The 20,141-nt window shown below is 35.7% G+C and overlaps 1 protein-coding gene across 1 annotated transcript in view; it reads right to left on the bottom strand.

Annotated features, from left to right (window-relative positions):
- Positions 1-20,141, bottom strand: part of OLFM3 (olfactomedin 3) — a 213,322-nt gene that overhangs the window by 136,790 nt on the left and 56,391 nt on the right. The window lies entirely within an intron of this gene.

Genomic DNA, 20,141 nt, shown 5'->3' with positions numbered 1-20,141 from the left:
AACCTTTTTACTATATCCAAAGATCCCACCCCATCTTACTCTGCCAACTACTATTATCCTGGTTAAAGCCATCACCTTTCACAAGAAATACCGCAATAACCTCCTGCAGTCTCTGCTTTCACTCTGTACACCCTAAAATCCATTTTCCACATCATAGCCAGAATATTCCTTTTAAAACAGGCATCAGGTAGAATATTCTCTGGACAAAACTCATTTAATGATTACCCATCCAACTCAGAATAAAATCTTCATAGGGCCCACAAAGTCTACATCTTTCTCACTTCCAGCCGCCCATATATCACTGATTCCATTTCTAATTGCTCTAGGCTGGTCCAGTCCACTCCGACTAAGCTGACCTTGTTGCTCTTCACAGAACAACTCAGGAATGTTCTCATGGCTGGTGTTTTGCTCTTGCTTGTTCCCTGTACCTGGTATGCTCAACCCTAAATATAACAAGTTTCCATTTCAAACTTCCTTCAGATGAATATTTACTTTCTTATCAGAGAAGCATTTCCTGACCGCCATATACATATGCATATATACGCAATATCTGGTCCTCCTTATATGCATTATTTTTTTCTCCTAAACAGCTACAAGAAACTTATATTTATAGATTTTGCATCTTTGCTTATTTCTTGGCCGCATCTCTCCATTGCAAGGTAGGCTTCTGAAGGGAAAAATTGTATGTTTCATTTACTGCTGTCTTCCAAATTTCTTAGCAATGTTTCACACCTAGTAACTGTTTAATCAATATTTACTTCATGAATAGTTCATGGTGCTTTTTGGTAGCCATTGTGAAATTTGGTGAGAAATTGATTGTTTTTGATTCACCATAAGTTGTTAATTAATTAATTGCTCCAACGTTCTTCACTAACCATGCTTTTATTTCCCCAGTATTTGTAAAGTTATAATTCTTAAACAAATACAAGCTGTTATTAGACATTGATGTCACTGAGCTCTGTATGCGTCTATTGCTCCTTATATAACCCTAGCCCCTAAGACAACTCTGGCACAATCTAGAGCTAAGAACATCAACGTGCACTAAGTCAGTTCTTTAGCTCTGAGACCCTTTGCAACAGAATCACTGCAAATCGTCCGAGTTTTCCTATTCCTTTGCAAGGCCATAGGTGGCATTTAACATGTCCTTTTCAACCTTTGTGGCTAACTTTGCTCTGTCTCCTGGTGACCTGCCTTGTGACTCAGCCTTTGCCTGGCTACTAGGAGGTGACCTGGCTTTGGCTGCACCTATAGAGCTCATCAATACAAATGTCCCTTAATGCTATGCACATTGCAACACATGCTGCTTTTGCAGAAGAGAGAAAGGAGCTTTGGCCCACTTACGCTAAATGTTACTGAAGTCCCTGCTGGGTTTTCCAGTTCACTAAGTTTCTTAAATTCCTCCCTGGGATATTTAAGAGGAAACTCTTATTAGGCTCATTCTCTCAGTTTCTTACAGCTGTCTCTCTCGGGGTGTTTATAACAAGTTCCCCTGAGGCTGGAGAGAATTGAAGTGTCTCCATCAAGTATTCGTCCAAATCATCCCCCCATGCTGAGAATCAACATATTTGCCAGGATAAATCCCAGATGTCCGTCTCACTCTATCTAGGGTAAATTTCCCACCCCACATCCTTGTTGAGACAATGGCACTGGAGAGAAAGGGTGGTTCTTTCTCTTCCTATTGGAGTTCCATACTTTTAATTTAAGTATCTCTTATAAATTATGCTGCCAAGGAAGACCAATTTTGTAAACTACCTGCAATGCATTAAAATAAACCTTTTTCATGCCTTAGAAAATAAGTTGTTTTGCAAATGGCACAAACACTATCCAGTACTATAGCTAGGCAGAGAGAAAGATTACAGCTCATATATCAAATCTCTTATTTCTTTCCCAAGAAACTAACTCAATTAATTTTATTTGCTTTTATTTGTTTGTTTGTTTACAGACTTCTTTAGAAACTACATTTGGACGAAGGAATGATATTATATAGGGAAGTAAGTGGTCGAAGGTAATTTATATTAGAATATTTTTAAAGTAGCTTTTTTCATTCATTTGTTCATCTAACGGACATGTGTTCATTGCTCAGTGATTCATACATGTTGGAAGTACAGAGATGGATATGCATAGTTCATTCCCTCAATGACTCACAATAGTAAATATATACCACACAGTTTAAGAGCCTTATTGAAGAACTTGAGTGAATCTTGATGAAAGTGATAATGCTGGTAAAACTCATTGGAACAGATGAGGTATGTGGTAGTTAGATTCAGTCGTCGACTTGCCAGGTGAAGGCACCTAGTTCTGTTGCTGTGGACATAAGCCAATGGTATGTGAACCTCATCTGTTGCTGATTACATCTGCAGTCACCTAGGAGGCGTGCCTGCTGCAATGAACGACATTTGATTTAATTAGCTGGAAGCATAAATGAGAGAGTGCAACATAGCACAGCCCAAACAGCTCAGCATACCTCATCTCAGCACTCGCAGCTCAGCCCAGGCCTTTGGAGATGCAGAAAGAAATCACCCTGGGGAAAGTTGTGGGAACCCAGAGGCCTGGAGAGAAGGCCCCAGAGATTACCCTGTGCCTTCCCACGTAAGAAAGAACTTTTAATTTAAGTATCTCTTATAAATTATGCTGCCAAGGAAGACCAATTTTGTAAACTACCTGCAATGCATTAAAATAAACCTTTTTCATGCCTTAGAAAATAAGTTGTTTTGCAAATGGCACAAACACTATCCAGTACTATAGCTAGGCAGAGAGAAAGATTACAGCTCATATATCAAATCTCTTATTTCTTTCCCAAGAAACTAACTCAATTAATTTTATTTGCTTTTATTTGTTTGTTTGTTTACAGACTTCTTTAGAAACTACATTTGGACGAAGGAATGATATTATATAGGGAAGTAAGTGGTCGAAGGTAATTTATATTAGAATATTTTTAAAGTAGCTTTTTTCATTCATTTGTTCATCTAACGGACATGTGTTCATTGCTCAGTGATTCATACATGTTGGAAGTACAGAGATGGATATGCATAGTTCATTCCCTCAATGACTCACAATAGTAAATATATACCACACAGTTTAAGAGCCTTATTGAAGAACTTGAGTGAATCTTGATGAAAGTGATAATGCTGGTAAAACTCATTGGAACAGATGAGGTATGTGGTAGTTAGATTCAGTCGTCGACTTGCCAGGTGAAGGCACCTAGTTCTGTTGCTGTGGACATAAGCCAATGGTATGTGAACCTCATCTGTTGCTGATTACATCTGCAGTCACCTAGGAGGCGTGCCTGCTGCAATGAACGACATTTGATTTAATTAGCTGGAAGCATAAATGAGAGAGTGCAACATAGCACAGCCCAAACAGCTCAGCATACCTCATCTCAGCACTCGCAGCTCAGCCCAGGCCTTTGGAGATGCAGAAAGAAATCACCCTGGGGAAAGTTGTGGGAACCCAGAGGCCTGGAGAGAAGGCCCCAGAGATTACCCTGTGCCTTCCCACGTAAGAAAGAACCTCAGATGAAAGTTAGCTGCCTTTCCTCTGAAGAACTAATGAAATAAATCCCTTTTTTTTTAAACTTTTTTAAATTTTTTTTACATGGGCAGACACCAGGAATCGAACCTGGGTCCTCTGGCATGGCAGGCAAGCATTCTTGCCTGCTGAGCCACTGTGGCCCACCCTAAATCCCTTTTTATTAAAAGCCAATCAGTCTCTGGTGTGTTGCATTCTGGCAGCTAGAAAACTAGAACAAGGTAAAAGATAAAACTGAGGAGGCAAAGGATATCTGCCTCTGACTATTTGAAAGGCTATCATGTGAAAAATGTAGCAGAGGCAATCGGTGTGCTTCAGAAAGCAATGTTAAAGAAAAGCTGGTTTGGGACCATTTGAGAAATATATTTATATTCAACAGACAATTAAGAAAAATTGGGCTTCCTTAAGAAGAGGAATGTTCCCAGTTGTAGAAGTTTTCAAGCAAGATTCTAATATAAGTCTTTTGTTCTTACTACTGTTTTGTTTTGTAATGGTGGGATATTGCGCTTAGGTTTCTTTTAGTGTACCATTGAATAATCTACTTTTATAAAAACCATTTGTTACCATAGCCTCTATCCATATAGTGCTTATTCTTTCTGTTTTATAATTTTCATTTAATGAGAACTCTTAAGCCAGTCATAAAAAAGAACATCCCTATTAATCTATAAAAATTATGGTGAGATTAGTAAGAATCAGGTAACAAAATCAGTAAAAAATATCTTACTCTGCTTTACATTTACATCCCAATTTAATTTAAATGTCCTGAGCATCTACTCATAGGTGTGCAGGTTTATATGGACTGGAAGCTGTGGGAAGATGTACTCTTAGTCTATTTGTGATAGGCACATGTGTATATTCTCCTTAATGGACTGAAACCAGATGTTATGGAAAGCTGTTTTCCAGCCATGAACAGAGCAGTGAGACCTGGGACAATAAAAGACAAGATGAAAAACAAAATGTGGGTCTTTGGGACTTTCTTTTGTTTCTTAGTTTTATTCATTTTTCAAAGCTACATTAGAGCTGTATTATTCTCAGGATGCGTGGTATGTGGGTATGTCTTGTAGGACATTATGTTAAGGATCTGTACTCAGACCCTTTTCAAATCCCATTCCTCTTAAGCTTTGAGAAAATCTGGGCCTTGATGTTCATCTCTTTTGTGTGTGTGCACGGCAAGTCCCAGCTGAGTTGGAGGCAAGTGTAGATATGTTAGGTGGGTAGTTAGGTGACACACTTTCCTTGACATTCTCCAAACTCCATAACTACCCAGATATCTCTCCCTCTATCTCCCTCTAGCTCTATCTTATGTCTATCTCTATATCTATCTCCATCTCCAACTCCATATCCATATCCATATCCATATCTGTATCTATGTAACCTACATCTCCATATATCTAAATCTATTTACCTAGCTTCCTATCAACTGTGATATTTGGGGTTACAGCAGTGTTTCTGGAATATGTGTTGTAACTGCATATTTGTATGCTAGAGAACAACAGGCTATATTGAAGCTCAAAAGGTTTCCTCACTGATGAATGAATTGCTTCATTAAATTCTGTAGCACTATAGAGTCCAAGGAGCTATCCTGTGGGACCACCCTAACAAAAGAAAGAGCACTATTTCCTATTTCAATTCAGAGAATTTTGAGGGCAAAGGCACCAGTACATAGAGAACTGAGCCTTGAGGGTTTAGTAGGACTCTGCCTCAGAGCAGAGAAATCATCAGCTACAGCAGTGGCACAGTTGTTGGTAAAATGATAGTGACATTATGGCAGTGAGAGTGAAAAGCAGTAGAGTGGTGCTATAAATGATGGCCCGTGGTGCATCTCAGCAGGGAAAGATGGGGAAGTTGGTGTTAAAGATGAAACTGCTGAATGTGAGAATCACTGGGGTATGCTGGAAATATTCCAATAGGGGAGAATTTTAAAGGTGAAGAGGAATCATAGTTATATTGTTTGGGGGTATCAAGCTCATTAATGTGAACTCATTTGTGCCTACTAATGAGGTTGCTGAAGCCAGCATAATTTTTTGGCTATCTCTGTTATCCCACTTACTGATGCTTGTGGTGGCTTGAAACTGTTATGTACCCCAGAAAAGGCCATGATCCATTCCTGTGGGTGTAGACACATTGTGGGTGGGACCTTGTGGTTAGGTTATTTCAGTTAAAATGTGACTCACCCCATCAAGGTGGACGTAAATCCTTTCCTGGAGTCCTTTATTTGAGGATAAAAGGCAGAAAAAGCTGAGATAGCTTAGAGAGAAAAATCCCAGGAGATGCTAAGAGAGGACCCACAGAAGCTCAGAGGGGGTAGTCACTGGAACCAGAAGCTGGAAACAATGAGACATATAGCAAAGGTCCAGAAAGAGCCAGCCATGTGCCTTGGTATCTGACACAGGAAATCTTGATTCCACTAACTTGTCGTCAGAGAAGGTATAGCCCTATGGATGCTTTATTTAGGACATTTTCATGGCCTTAGAATTGTACCTTTTAGGTTAATAAATCCCTATTGTAAATGACAATCCATTTTTGGTATATTGCATTGCAGTAGCTTTAGCAAATTCTAGCAATGCTATTACTTAATGATGATGAAATAAAAGGAATGAAAACTCCAAAAACAGTTAAAAACTAGTATCCCAGGGCATTTTAAAAGCTTTCAGAAGGTATATCATGTTTCAGACACTTTAATCCACTAAGTAGTAAAAACATACCTAAGTTAAAATATAAGTAACATCTGCTAAAAATAAAGCCCACCTCAGTTCAGTCCAAGTGGGGCATGGATATTAGCTCTTCCACAGAGCAGCTGAGTGATATTTCTAGCTGTTCAGAGTTCTCAAAGAACTCCAACACATGCTCCTTTACCTTTAAAAAATAAAACAATACAACTAATGCATGCAAAGTACCTTATAATTTGCGAACCACATTATATACATTATCTTTTTTATTGTTTAAAGCATTTTATTACTTAAAACAGTCCTTTTAAGAAAATATTTTTATCCCCATTTTGCAGATGAAGAAATCAAGGTTCAAAGAGATTAAATCACAACCTATATGACAGAGCTTTTGAACTAAACAAACTTTGCATTCCAATTACAAAAGTAACCAAGTCCAGAGAATTTCTAAATAATTTTACAGTCATGAAAATATTTGGGATTCTGATCAAAGAGGTAAATATTTTCCCTAGAAAACTATACTGACATGCATACATATAAAATAGGAATATTCTCTCAAAAACACTTATGAAATATATTCAGGGATATCCTATATGTCTAAAGACCCCAGTATAAGAAACTCTGCCTGAGGGTTAGTGACATAATGAGATGCTATAGCAAGTAGGTTTAATATATGGAGAGTTTATATAAAACAACAGTGATAACAATATACAAAAACAAACCAAAACAAAAATAAATGAAACATCTGAACCTCTCCCCACATACACATCACTGAAACTCAAAGACATTTAACTTTGTCAAATGCAGCCTCATCTTTAGCTCCATGGGTAATATTGCTACATGTTTCCTCCTAACAAAATACATATATCCACATTGGGAGAAAGGGGCTGTTCTAGTCTGTATTCTTCCAGAATGCAATATACCAGAAACAGAGCAGCTTTTAAAAGGGGGAATTTTTAAGTTGCTAGTTTACAGTTCCAATGCCATGGAAATGTCCAAATTAAAGCAAGTCTATGAAAATGTCCAAATTAAGCCACCAACAAGAGGTTACCTTCACTCAAGAAAGGCTGATGAAGTTCAGGGTTTCCCTCTCAATTTGAAAAGCACATGGTGACATCTGCTAGCTTTCTCTTGAGGCTTCTTATTTAATGAAGCTCCCCCAGGGGCATTTTCCTTCTTCATATCCAAAGGTCTCCAGCTGTGTGGGCTCTCAAGGTTTTTGTGGCTCTGAGCTCTCTTTCTGAAATGTTTCCTCTTTTAAAGGTTTCCAGTAAACTAATCAAGACCTACCTGGAATGGGTGGAGTCACATCTCCCTCTAATCAAAGGTTAATACCCACAATTGGGCGAGTCACATCTCCATAGATATAACATAATCAGGTTTCCAACCTGCAGGGCCTAATAGGGATTAAAAGAAACGGCTGCCTCCACAAGATGTATCAAGATAAAAACATGGTTTTTCTAGGGTACATAATCCTTTCAAACCAGCGCAGGGATTTTCTATACAATTCTTTAACTCCATTCTTATGTATCTCGATAAAACTACCCCAACTTTCTCTGTTCTTTCTGTATTAGTGATCAACATGAACTCTACATGGTATAGTCCTTTTTGGTTTCATTATTTTATGGACCATCACGATTTTCACAATTAATATTAGGCAGTTGCTTGTCATAATTGGTCATCATAGGTGAATTGTTCTTTGATGCATGTGGTATAATATGAAGACGCTTAAATTATTTTACTCCTGCAGACAATGAATAAATTACTGAAGAGTGGTTTTTGAATTATAGCACTGCATTAGGAGAAGATACACTTCTATTCATTCTTCATTCTTATGAAAACTGAGAAAAAATATTCACGAAAGACCTTAAGTCTTTTTGCAATTAGACCATAATTTCTTCTTTGGTTAATATCAGTGGCTGCTATAAGCAACTATTTACAACTCTGACTCTTATTTAGAACCTTTGGGTGAAATGATCAATGGGTGTCTGAGCTCAGGCACATACTGGACCTGGCAAACCCTTTAGTTTTCTAGCGTCATGACCCCTAACACGACACTGGGGTATCACGATGGTCTTTTTGATGTGTTAACTTGGCTTGTCTATAGTCCCCAGTTATTCAATCAAACACTAATCTAGGTGTTGCTGTGAAAGATGTTTGCCTGTGATTAAGTTTTATATTCTGTTGATTTTAAGTAAGTGGGATTATTCTAGATAATCTGGGTGCACATGATTCAATCATTTGAAAGTACACTTAAAAGTACAGCTAATGATTCCCTGAGAAAATTCTGACTGTAGGCAGCAGCTTTAGCCCATTCCTCAAGTTGAAAATTACCCTTTCTGAGAGCCTGTCCTATGGATTTTAGACTTTCCTAGCCAGTCCCCACAAACAAGCCAATTCCCTCGTAATAATTTTCTTGATATATATCCTGCTGGTTCTGCTTCTGTGTTTGAACACGGACTAATACAACCATGAATGTAAATATCAGTTGAGGCAAAGCAACAACTAAAAGTACCTCCTTGTTTCTTGGGGAAAATACAAGTTCAACAAAAGGAGTAACCCCAAATTAGAGAGGAAAGTGATAACCCCCTTGAAGCTTTTAAAACAATGAACTGGTCCTAAACAGAAAGTCTGTATTCTAGATATATTCTTATCTATTATCCTTACTTAATTTTCTAACCTTTTATTTATTGGACTTAGCGGAATATTTTCTTAAATAAAAAATAGGACTATGCATGTACACATATATATTGATATATCCGCACTTATACCTATATTTATATGTTTTATCTCTCAATATGTATTTGCATAGGGATATCCAGAGAAGAATCACTGATAATATATATAGTCACATTTAAGAACATCTTATATGATTAAATTTATAAAATTTCAAAAATAAAATCCATTTTCCTATTACTAACTAAAGTTTCTGATTGTTATAAAACGTTTGCTTCTTGCAGCACTGCCTATTAATTTATGGTAAAATAACTTCAACATGTTATTTCATTGAAAGTTATGTTCCTACTGCTTTTGTTAACAAAGGAATGGCTAGTCTATTGTTATGTCAATACTTTAAAATAATATATGACTACTTCTATTTTATATTTCATTATTTCCCAGGAATTACATTTAATTGTTACCAATACCCAGAAAACAGACCTTGAGAATTAAACTTTAAGACAAATTTACCATGGATTAGAACATAGGTACAAAATTTCACACACAAAGACTCTTAATCTAGTAAGAACTTCCTATAACCTTATTATATTAAAGAATGTGAGAATTGAAAGGAAGGAGTGCTGTTGATTGAGCAGTAGGGATAAAGGAAAGACTAGGGGACATGCTTTTATAGTGCCTACTCAAGCACTGTCCAAAGAGAAAGAGCCTAACCCGGGTGAGAAAACTATTCCTCATCCAGAGATGGATGAATCTAACTCCCTTTAATTTGATATCATGTTTCCATTTGCCTGTTTTCCTCCATTTCCCATCCTGAGATAATCATTAACAGTACCTGAGACATATGCTGTTGGGGATCATTTATTCAAATAGATGATATATGATAGTTGATGTTTCCTATGTTCCAGTCACTATGCAAAGCATTTTACATGTATTATATGATTCAAAGATCACTGCACCATGAGATATATATGATTTTCTTCATTTTACAAATAAAAACAAAAGGGACTCAGGAAAGTAATGTAAATTGCCTAAGACCACACAGCTGATACATTATCTGGGATTTGAAATTTTGTGAGCGCCCAAAGTGAAGAACAGGTAAATCAGGAGAAGCTTGATAGTGTCCCTGAGAAGAACAGAACCAACTGAGAAGCCAAGAGGACTAGAGTTTTCAGGGAAAAATATCAGAGAGAAAAGAGCCATAAAGAAAATGAAATCTGGAGATTTTCAAAGAGTATTCCTTAAGTATTTAGCCAATATTGATCATCATATGCATGTGAGGAAACTAAAAGAGGTCAGAGAAGTTGCTCAGCATCATTAGTCACTGGGAAATGCAAATTACAACAACAGTAGGATGCCACTACACATCTAGTAGGATGACTACAATTATAAAGAGATCATACCTAGTGTCGGCAAGGATGTAGAGGAACTGCAATCTCATAAAGTGCTGGTGGAAATGAAAAGTGGCACAAACACTTTTGAATATAGTGTGACACTTTCTTAAAAAGATAAACATACACTATAACATGTCATCTAGTCATTTGATTTCTAGTATTTACCCAAGAAGAAAGAAAACAAAGAATTCTGCACAAATGTTCATAGCACCTTTGTTTGTAATAGCCAATAATTGGAAACAACCAAAATGTCCAACAATGGTTCAATGGAAAAGCAAATTGTGGTGCATGCAAAGAAGGTATGAGCTATTGATATGCACAACAGTATGAATAAATCTCAATGCTGAATGAAAGAAACCATAAAAAGGAGCTTGTACACTATGCTCCCATTCTTTAAAACAAACTATAGTTACAGGAAACAGATCAGTGGTTGATTAGGGTAGGAGGCCAAGGAGGGATGTATGGGAAGGAGGGGTTGCTAAGGGACTCAAGGAAATTTGGGGAGGTAATGGATATGTCCTTTATCTTGAGTGTAGTGATGATTTCACAGGTGAACATATTTGTCAAAAGTTATACAACTTAGAAAACTGTGCCCTTTAAAATGTGAAGGTTATTACATATCAATTATGTCCCAATAAAGTTGTTTATGAAAATAAAAGCGATTAAAAACAACAACAAGCAATCTGGAGAGATTAGACAAGAAAAATACATAGCAATTCTGAAATAAAATTGCTTCTACAAGTAAAGATAAAATACGGTATAGAATTAAGTTCTGATATGAGTGGCTCTTAGGGATTTCTAGTAATTAATCAGAGATGGTGTGGCATAGTGTTAAAAAGCTGGTGTTCAATTCCAGGCTTAGTAAGAATGTGTTAGTTAGAATGTATTCTTGGGTGAGCTATTTAACCTCTCTGTGCCTCCTTTTGTAGCAAAAGAAAAACAGTTGGGGTTGTTTGGAGGATTAAATAAATTGCTGCGTGTAGCTCATTTAGAAGTGTCTGGTATACAGTAAAGTACTCAACCAATGTTATCAGTTAGGGTTATCAAATGGAAAGTACAAGCAGTGTGTTTTGGAAATCTTGGATACATTGGATTTATCACAGTAGGTCTGAAAATTAATAAATGCAAACTAAAAGTAGAGCAGAATTATTAAAAATTATGAAATATACAAACCCTTTTAACATTGAAACAGAGTTCTCCTACCTGAAAAAAATCATAGTCACCAGTAAAACCAAGAATAAGAATTTGTGATTAACTTATCCTGGATTTCCACGCTAGTTTTGCATTTCATTGACTGAGCCTGATAATAAATGATATGAATTCCTTCAGCCTTGCTTTCCTTACCCATCGAACGATGTTATGCAAATTAATGGAGATAATGTATGTGAAGATTTTTATAAAGTGAGTTTCCTTCCCACACTTCATTCCTTTCTCCCTAAATTAATTATCAGAGAAGACCGGAAGGAATAGGTCAGATTTTCTTTTGAGTGAAGACTTGCATGAGACTTTATTTAAACTTATGATTTGACTCATATTTAAGTAGGTTTTTTTGCCAATGATTTCTTCATTTGCCACTAGATGAATTTTATTTGCGTTTTCAAATTATTCATGAGTTCTATTAACTTTCAATATAACATTTCACTTTATGAATTTTTAATTATTTTTCTAAATAAATTCCATTGAAATGCATTTGCATGTACACACTTGTATCCTCTGCTGCTTCAAGTAGAGTACTGAAGAACTTAACACCAAAGCACTTTTTTTATCACTTTTGCATAAATACTGATATTATAATTTGCTTATGAATCAATTTTAAACTGGAAAAAATGTCAGTAGCAACCACCACAGTCATCCATTTTAAAAGATCAAATGAGACAACTGTAACCAAGAAATCAGGTTTGAAGGGATGATTTTGATTACTGAATCATTATATGGATAATCCTTTTTGTTTTTTTTGGTATTTTGGAATAGACAAAGGAAAATTCCTAAAATCTCTAAATTGGTTTCCAGCTGCCTTGATCTCTGATAATGGTGGTATAGCCTTTATCTTGTGGCCCTGTGATTGTAAAAACCCTGTGACTAACTTTCATCTGTACCTAGTTATCCAGTTTTTCAATTTAAGAGTCTTGTAATCACTAAAGATATCTCCTAATGTTTTTTAATGAAAGATCTTAGTTCCGTCATGAACGACCCACCCAAAGTCCAAAATTATCTTGATGACCAAGACTAGATCTAACCAAAGTGGGCCCCCCTTCATGCGCAGTAGCTTAGACTTTAATCTATAAATCATCCTTACCTCATTCCATCATTTTCTTTTATACATTCTGTGACTAAGCATATAATCAACCTGCACATGCTCAATAATCAGACCACCCCTAATTACATCATCCGGGGCCACTGTGCTCATTATCCTAAACCCTGCCTATTCTTTTCTCTAATAAAAATATCTGAATTGCTGCAGTTTGAGGAGACAGATTTTGGGCCACTATGCATCCACTCTCCTACTATGAGCCTAATAATAAACTCTTTCTCTCTTTGAAACCCTGGAGTCTCAAAAATTGGTTACTGAGCATGTCTAGCAAAAGAATCCATGGCCTTTGCCTGGTAACAGCAACTAGTGAATAAATTTTGGTTTATTAATTTTTAATAGTCCATCCAATGGAATACGTATGAAAACCTGTAGTTTAAAACTACATTAAACAAAATATTAGTTTAAATGAAAAACAGTGGTCTTCTTGTAACCGTTAAGTTAGGACTTAAGAAGTGATTGTGATTATTATTAGACTAGCCAGAAAGAAATAACTGAAATTGCTGAGCTGTGATCCAGCTGCCTTGAGCTTTGATAATGATTGTATAACTATGTAGTCTTTTTCTTCTGATTGCAAAAACCTTGTGACTGACCTCACTTATACCCCCTTATCCTGTTTTTCAACTTTGAAGTCTTATGACCAATAAAGACATCCCCTAATGTTTATTAATGAAAGGCCTTAAGTCAGCTTAGAACTAACCCACCCCAATTCCAAAACTATCTTGCTAGATAGCTGGATCTGAACAAAATTAGTCTACCTGACATGCACAGTAGCTTAAACTTTACTATAAAACCATGGGAGTCACTGCAGTTTGGGGAGACAGTTTTTAGGCCAATAGGCCATCTGAGTTTTTGCTTTGCACCTGGCAATAAACTCTTCCTTTCTTTGAAACCCCAGTCATTTGAGCACATTGAGCAGAGAAACCTCTGCTTTTGAGCAATCTCATCTTCCTTATCTCAGTATTCCAGGTCTATACAGCTTAGCCCTTCTAATGAACTATGTATACAGTTTAGCCCTTATAATGAACTAGTGACTGACTTAATTTCTCATTCATGATTAGTTTGAATTAACCATCAGAATGATCAGGGATTTCGTACAGTAAAAGGAAATTATCTTCAATCCCTAAGTGCCTCTGAATTCTGAAGAAGCTTTGTTCTTTTTTTTTTTCCCCTCAACACTTAGTCACTCTTGGCAGCCATTTATCTCAAATGAGCCAAAAGAAGGAAAGGTCAGCCAGGCTCAAGACTTCACAGGTGCCATTTCTTTAGCAAACATGCTCTCCTCTTGATACATTTTGAAATATTCTGCATTTATAAAGGAACCATTCAGATTTGTAAATTACAAGATCTTCCCATCTTTAAAATATGGATGTGTTTTAAATATGAGTCATCAAAGCCATTCAAACTCAACTTTCTTAGTCACAAATAGTAAAAGGATTGTCTTTACAGAAAGAGATGACTACATTTTGTGGGACAATAATATTCCATATTTCTATCCTTATAGAGAAGGCAGATGGTAAATTCAGACACTGTTTCAGACAATTGTTCCTTTTAAATAAAACTAAAATATGTGCATATTTAAAGTTCTTCAAATGACCTGAAAAGATTTTGAATACACAGTATTTAGCTAGTCAATAGATCTCTTTTCTTAAAAAAAATTAGTTTTCTCCTGGTGCTTTTGATTAGCAGGCATTGTCTAAATAGGCTTTACAATTTACCACTATAATACCTAGGAAAAACCTACCCTGTTTACAGGAACCCCTCAAAAATAACTGCCTCTCTGAAGAAGGCAGGTGGAGGAGATTTTTTTCCTCCCATTTTTCCTTGACTGACTAGTTTACATATTGGTTTGCCTACTAATTGATAGGATGCTTTATTTACTTCATATTCCTTGTTTTAGTTACCTAAGACAAGATAGTTCAATATTAAAGCTAAGTAATTTACTTTGAAGTAACATGTACATTTTTATAAGCAGATGTCACATATAAAAATCGTTATATTCAGTGTCACTGCACTGGTCTGAAATAGTTATGCACCCCAGGAAAGCCATGTTCATTTAATCCAGTCTTGTAGGTGCAGTCATATTATGGGTGAGACCTTTTGATCAGGTTATTTCCACGGGAATGTGACCCACCCAATCCAAGGTGGGTCTTAATCTTTTCCTTAAGCCCTTTATGAGAGAGAGCCAAGAGAAGCTAAGACAATAAAAATAAAATGCCCCAGAAGAAGCCAGAAGGACCCACAGGAACTGAGAAAGCCATTTTGAAACCAACCCAGGAAAGAAGGGCAAGCAGACATTATCATGTGCTTTCCCATGTGACAGAGGACCCCTGGATGCCAGCTGCCTTTCCTCTGAGAAGGTATCCTCCTGCTGGTGCATTAATTTGGACATAGTCACAACCTTAAATTTGTAATTTTTAACTTAATAAAATTCCTTTGTAAATGTCAACCCATTTCTCCTATACTGCATTCTGGTAGTTTTACAAAACTGAAACAATTACTCAAACAGTCACTGAGCATTCCTGCAGAAGGAAATAAGAAGGAAATTAAGGCATCACAGGGGACAGTCTTCTTTTATAATTTCTGTTATGTTCTAGAGTTACACTGTTCAATACTATAAACACTAACTAAGCAAGGCTACTGAGCACCTGAAATGAATCTAACCTAAATTTAGATGTCATTTAAGGATAAAATGAACACCAGATTTCAAAGACTTAGTATGGAAAAAGGAATATAAACTTTCTCAATAACTCCTTTGAAATGATAACACTTTGGACATATTGGGTTAAATAAAATATATTAATAAAATGAATTTTTCCTATTTCTTTTAATTTTTTAATGTGATTACTTAAAATCTTTAAATTACATATGTGGCACATTGTATTTCTATTGGACAGTACTGCTCTAGAGCAAGGGTTGGCAGACTAGGGCTTGGGTGTTCAAATCTTGTGCACTGTCTGTATTCGTAAATAAAGTTTTCTTGGAATACAGTCATGGTCACTTGCTTACATATTGTCCATGCTTGTTTTCTGGGTACAATGACAAGTTTGAGTAGTTACACAGAGACCATATGTCCTGAAAAACCTAAAATTGTTATTATTTGACACTTTCCAGAAAAAGTTTACAGGCTGCTCCTCTAAATATTCATACTTTTAATCATCTCTCTGTAGCTCATTGTCTATCTGTTCTGCCTTTCAGGCTACTGAATTAGCTGAACATCTTTGTAATCTCTAGTCTAAATTCCAGAGGAAACCAGACAAATTCATTTATGCAATTATCATTGATCTTATTTGGTGAAAACAATTTTGTCCATGCCATTTCATCCAATAGATAATGTACCCAATTTAGTCCAATAAATGACTAACTATGTGCAAAAAAAGAATGAGCCAAATATGTTCACCCTTCATAGTCTTCTTCAAAAAAGCAGAACAGAATGAGGGGCTCAGCAGGCACTGTTACCCACGCGTCCAACACATTTAGCTCCATGTTAGTTCCTGGATAAAAAAGATACGTAAGAGAGTGACAAATATAGATGCATATAATTGGAAACAGCTAATTCAGATTCTAGGTTCTGAGGAGAGTCTGTAAGAAAGACTTTAAGGGAAGAGGAAGGTTTGGTTGTGCAGAAGAAAGGAGGGGAAATTGTTTTAAGCTGTCTGACTTTTTCCTACTTTGATCTTTATGAATTGCAATGTTAGTCTTTATTTTAAAATTGGATTCATTCTTAGGACACACTTGAATATAAGATTTAAATACATGTTTAACATATATTTAAAATGACCTTTGAATTTTAAAATTCTAACACTACAATAATGACATTTCTTTATAATTAAGAATTGATTGGCTTACCTGCCAATTTGAATAGCCTTGCAGCAAAAAATAGCAAATAGCTTCTCCACTTTTTGTTATAGAGTTAAATTAATCAACTTGTCACCTTTCATTATAAGGAGGTTTCTTTGAAAATTAGAATGTGTATTTCTTCTACATGTTATTTTTTTTTAGAAAGGACACAGGATGCACAAGTAAATTGAGTCTCACAAACATATGATTATTGTGAAATCAAAGTAAATTCCACTCAACTTCTGGAGACACGCCACACTGCTTCTTGTTTGTGAGCAACACGTGCACTAAAATGTTTTAATCTGAGGCTAAAATATCACTTTATAATTTTATATCTTTCTTAAGATGAATTATTGCCTTCATGTCATTAATGACTTCTGTCTAAAAGACAGTAACTCTACTTAAAACATTAAAACTAGATGTATCACTTAACATGAAGATAAATTAAATGAAAAGGTAAATATCAGAGTTTCTCTATTTTTTTTATTCTACCCTAAAGGAGGATGAGTGGATTTGTTCAAATTCAGAACATTTTATTGGCTACTAAGCTAATGATTGAGATTTTCAGATAATTTCAACCAACTATGACTATTTTCAAGGTTGTCTCTTATGGGAGTCTCCTTCCTGTCCTGTCTGCTTTGGTCAAAATAACCCTGTCTCCCGGGGATGTGTAACCTTTTTGCATACCAAACTCAGTTTGATTTCTGGGGAAAGGAAGGTAAGAAAGGCTGAGCTGATCATACAGCCTACCTCCCTATGAAGCTAGTTCAGTGGACCAAATACTGTAAAGTAATTCTCCATGTGGTCCATTTTGGCAAGCCAAAATCACACATCAAAATTTGTGGCCCCAATCTAAGCTTATAAAGATAAAAATGTTAAACATTTTGCTGCTGTGGTACCTATGTCTCCATCAAGAACCTCAGGGACAGAAGTAGTGTTTAGATCATGACAGGACTCAAGCATTCCTGGGCTTGCTGAGTATAATCATGTAGCCACCTCAGCTGTTATGGAATTGGAAACTAGAGATTAACCCAGTTTATAGGAAATAATCTCTTCCATCCAAAAAATATCATCACCACCCTGTACTATTTTTTGTTCAATGTATGAAGTTATGTCACTTATTCTTGTATAAGTAAGGTTCCAAAGACTTAACATCTATTTTCGATTTAACCTGCTTATGTTGCTTTATGGAAACACTTTTTACCAAACTGGGATGACCATATTTAATAAGCTATTTTCAGTACTATTTGTGTTTACTACTCTTACCCATTCTCTCCTTCTTACAATTTTCTTCACTCTTGGTTTTTAAGACCATTTCATTTCTGACTTTTTTCCTAGCTCTCTGATCATTAGTGATGAGTTCTTTTCTCTGTGGTCTTCTCCTTACCTATTAATGTTCCTTATTTTTTATTTTTAACTATATTAAACATTTCATTTTTAACTATATTATATGTATATTTCAATTTCAACTATATATAACATATATTACATATTCCTTCACTCTTAATTATAGTTTCAGAATAATCTTCCTTGCCTAATGATTTCAACTACTTTTGGGATTTAATGTCTCCCAAAACATCTTCAGGCTTGACCACTTTGTAATCTTTCATCTGACTGCTTCTTGGACATACCTCAGATTCCTCAAGCACTACAGGTACCAAATGAACTTTCATGATTTCCAATTATCACCACAACCTAAGCCTGTTCTTATTCTTGAATTCTTCATATCTATCCAAAGAATCACCATCTACCATCGATCTAAACACCATAGTAATCTTCTTTAGCGATGATGACTTTGTGAGAAATAAGTATTTCAATAAAGCAGCAAAAGCATTTAAAATAGACAATAGACTTCCTTATATGTCACCAAATTGTATCAGTTTTACTTCATGTTTTTTTTTTCTCTTATATCTGCCATCTCTCAATTTAATACTGTCACAGTTTTAGGAAATACTTTTTCATTATTTTCTTAGAATTTTGTTACCTTCTCAGTTACCAGCATTTTCCCATTCCAGTCTACACTCCACAGCTCTTCACTACCATGGCAATCTTATTAAGCAAGCAAACAAATGAAAAACTGCTTAAAAACTTTTTAGCTTTTTGATTGCAAGATGAAATAAAAACTCTCTAATATGCCGTATAAAGCCCTTCACAATCCTGTCCTAACCAATCAAGAAAGTCCAATCTCATCCCTGCTCACTCACTTCAATCCACAGAACCATTCTTCTTTGGTTGAAACCAACACACTTTTCACTGGTCCCACAAATATCAGTTATTTTAAAGCTACATGCCTTTCTCAATGCTTTTCTCTTGCTAATAATCCCCTACTCCCACCTTCTCTTCTTAGAAGACACATTTATTTATCTTCCAATATTTTATCATTCATTTTTTTCTTTGACATCTCTGCCAGAAATGCACACTGTTTAGGCTAATGAGTGCATTCAATATTAAATATAAAAATTAACTTTGGAAATTTTGAAAGTCTCTAGGTAGTGACTTATTTATTCTACCTGTAGAAACTAATGTCAATGGGAAGCACTGATATTTTGAATGATCTTCAGCAGTTCAAATTTCTGTTCTGTTCATTTGGTCATTGCTAAAAAACAAAAAAATAAGCATGATTTCTCTAATTGGACAATGTCTCCAAAACACAGTCCATCTATTCCATAGGAAGTGGAAAGAGATGGGAAGGCAATTTTTGCATCTTTTTTTTTCTTTGAGTTTTTCATTTCTTTGTCCATACATAATACTACCATGCTGTATTGCTGCTGCTGATTTGCATCTGTCTTCCCCATTGAATGGTGAGCACCACCAAGACAGGGATTATCAGTTCTGGGACCTCTGACTAACGAAGATAAATGTGACTCTGGTCCAAATTGCAGGTAAGAGAACTTGACAAAGTGAATCTCAATCTGAGGAAGTATCAGTCTTTTCCAAGTAAACTTCCAACCAAACCTCTCCTGCCATGATGCATATGTGCACCCTTTTCTAAACAAGAGTCCACTCCACTATTGATTTTCAGTGTTAATTGATAGGTTAAAGGAAGTCAAATTCACAACTATCCTTCTAAAATCTAGAAGGAAGGGATGATCATGAAGATACACTTTTGGAAGCCAGTCTAATCTGAGCTAGTCATAATGGGTGTGGATTGGGAATGGTGTAACATCTTGTTCTATTCTTTGATTTTTCTTATAATCAACAAAAGCCTTAGAAGCTTATTCATATTTTATTTATCTTTTAATTCTTGCCTTTAGCTTACCTTCCTTAAGTCCACTTTAATCAGGAGCAACTTTTTCTTTTTTTATTAATTTTTTTTTATTGTTGAATCTTCACACACATATAGCCCATATGTGGTATACTATGCATGGCTCACAATATCATCAAACAGTTGTGTGTTCATCACCATGATAATTCTTAGAACATTTGCATCATTCCAGAAAAAGAAATAAAAAGAAAAAAAAATATTTCGTATCCCATATCCCTTACCCCTCCCTCTCATTGATCACTAGTATTTCAAACTGCACATTTCCCCCCTTATCCCTCCTATTATTTATTTATTTTATCCATACTTTTTACACATCTGCCCACACCCTAGAAAAAGGAGCATCAGACACAAAGCTTTCACAAGCACACATTTACATTGTGAAAGTTATATCATTATACAATAATCTTCAAGAATCAAGACTACTAGAATACAGCTAAACATTTTCAAGTACTTTCCTCTAGCCA

The sequence above is a fragment of the Tamandua tetradactyla genome, chromosome 11, assembly GCF_023851605.1.
Source record: "Tamandua tetradactyla isolate mTamTet1 chromosome 11, mTamTet1.pri, whole genome shotgun sequence".
NCBI classification, from domain to species: domain Eukaryota; kingdom Metazoa; phylum Chordata; class Mammalia; order Pilosa; family Myrmecophagidae; genus Tamandua; species Tamandua tetradactyla.
The sequence above is the reverse complement of the archived record's forward strand: the minus strand, read 5'-3'. Positions and strand labels throughout refer to the sequence as shown.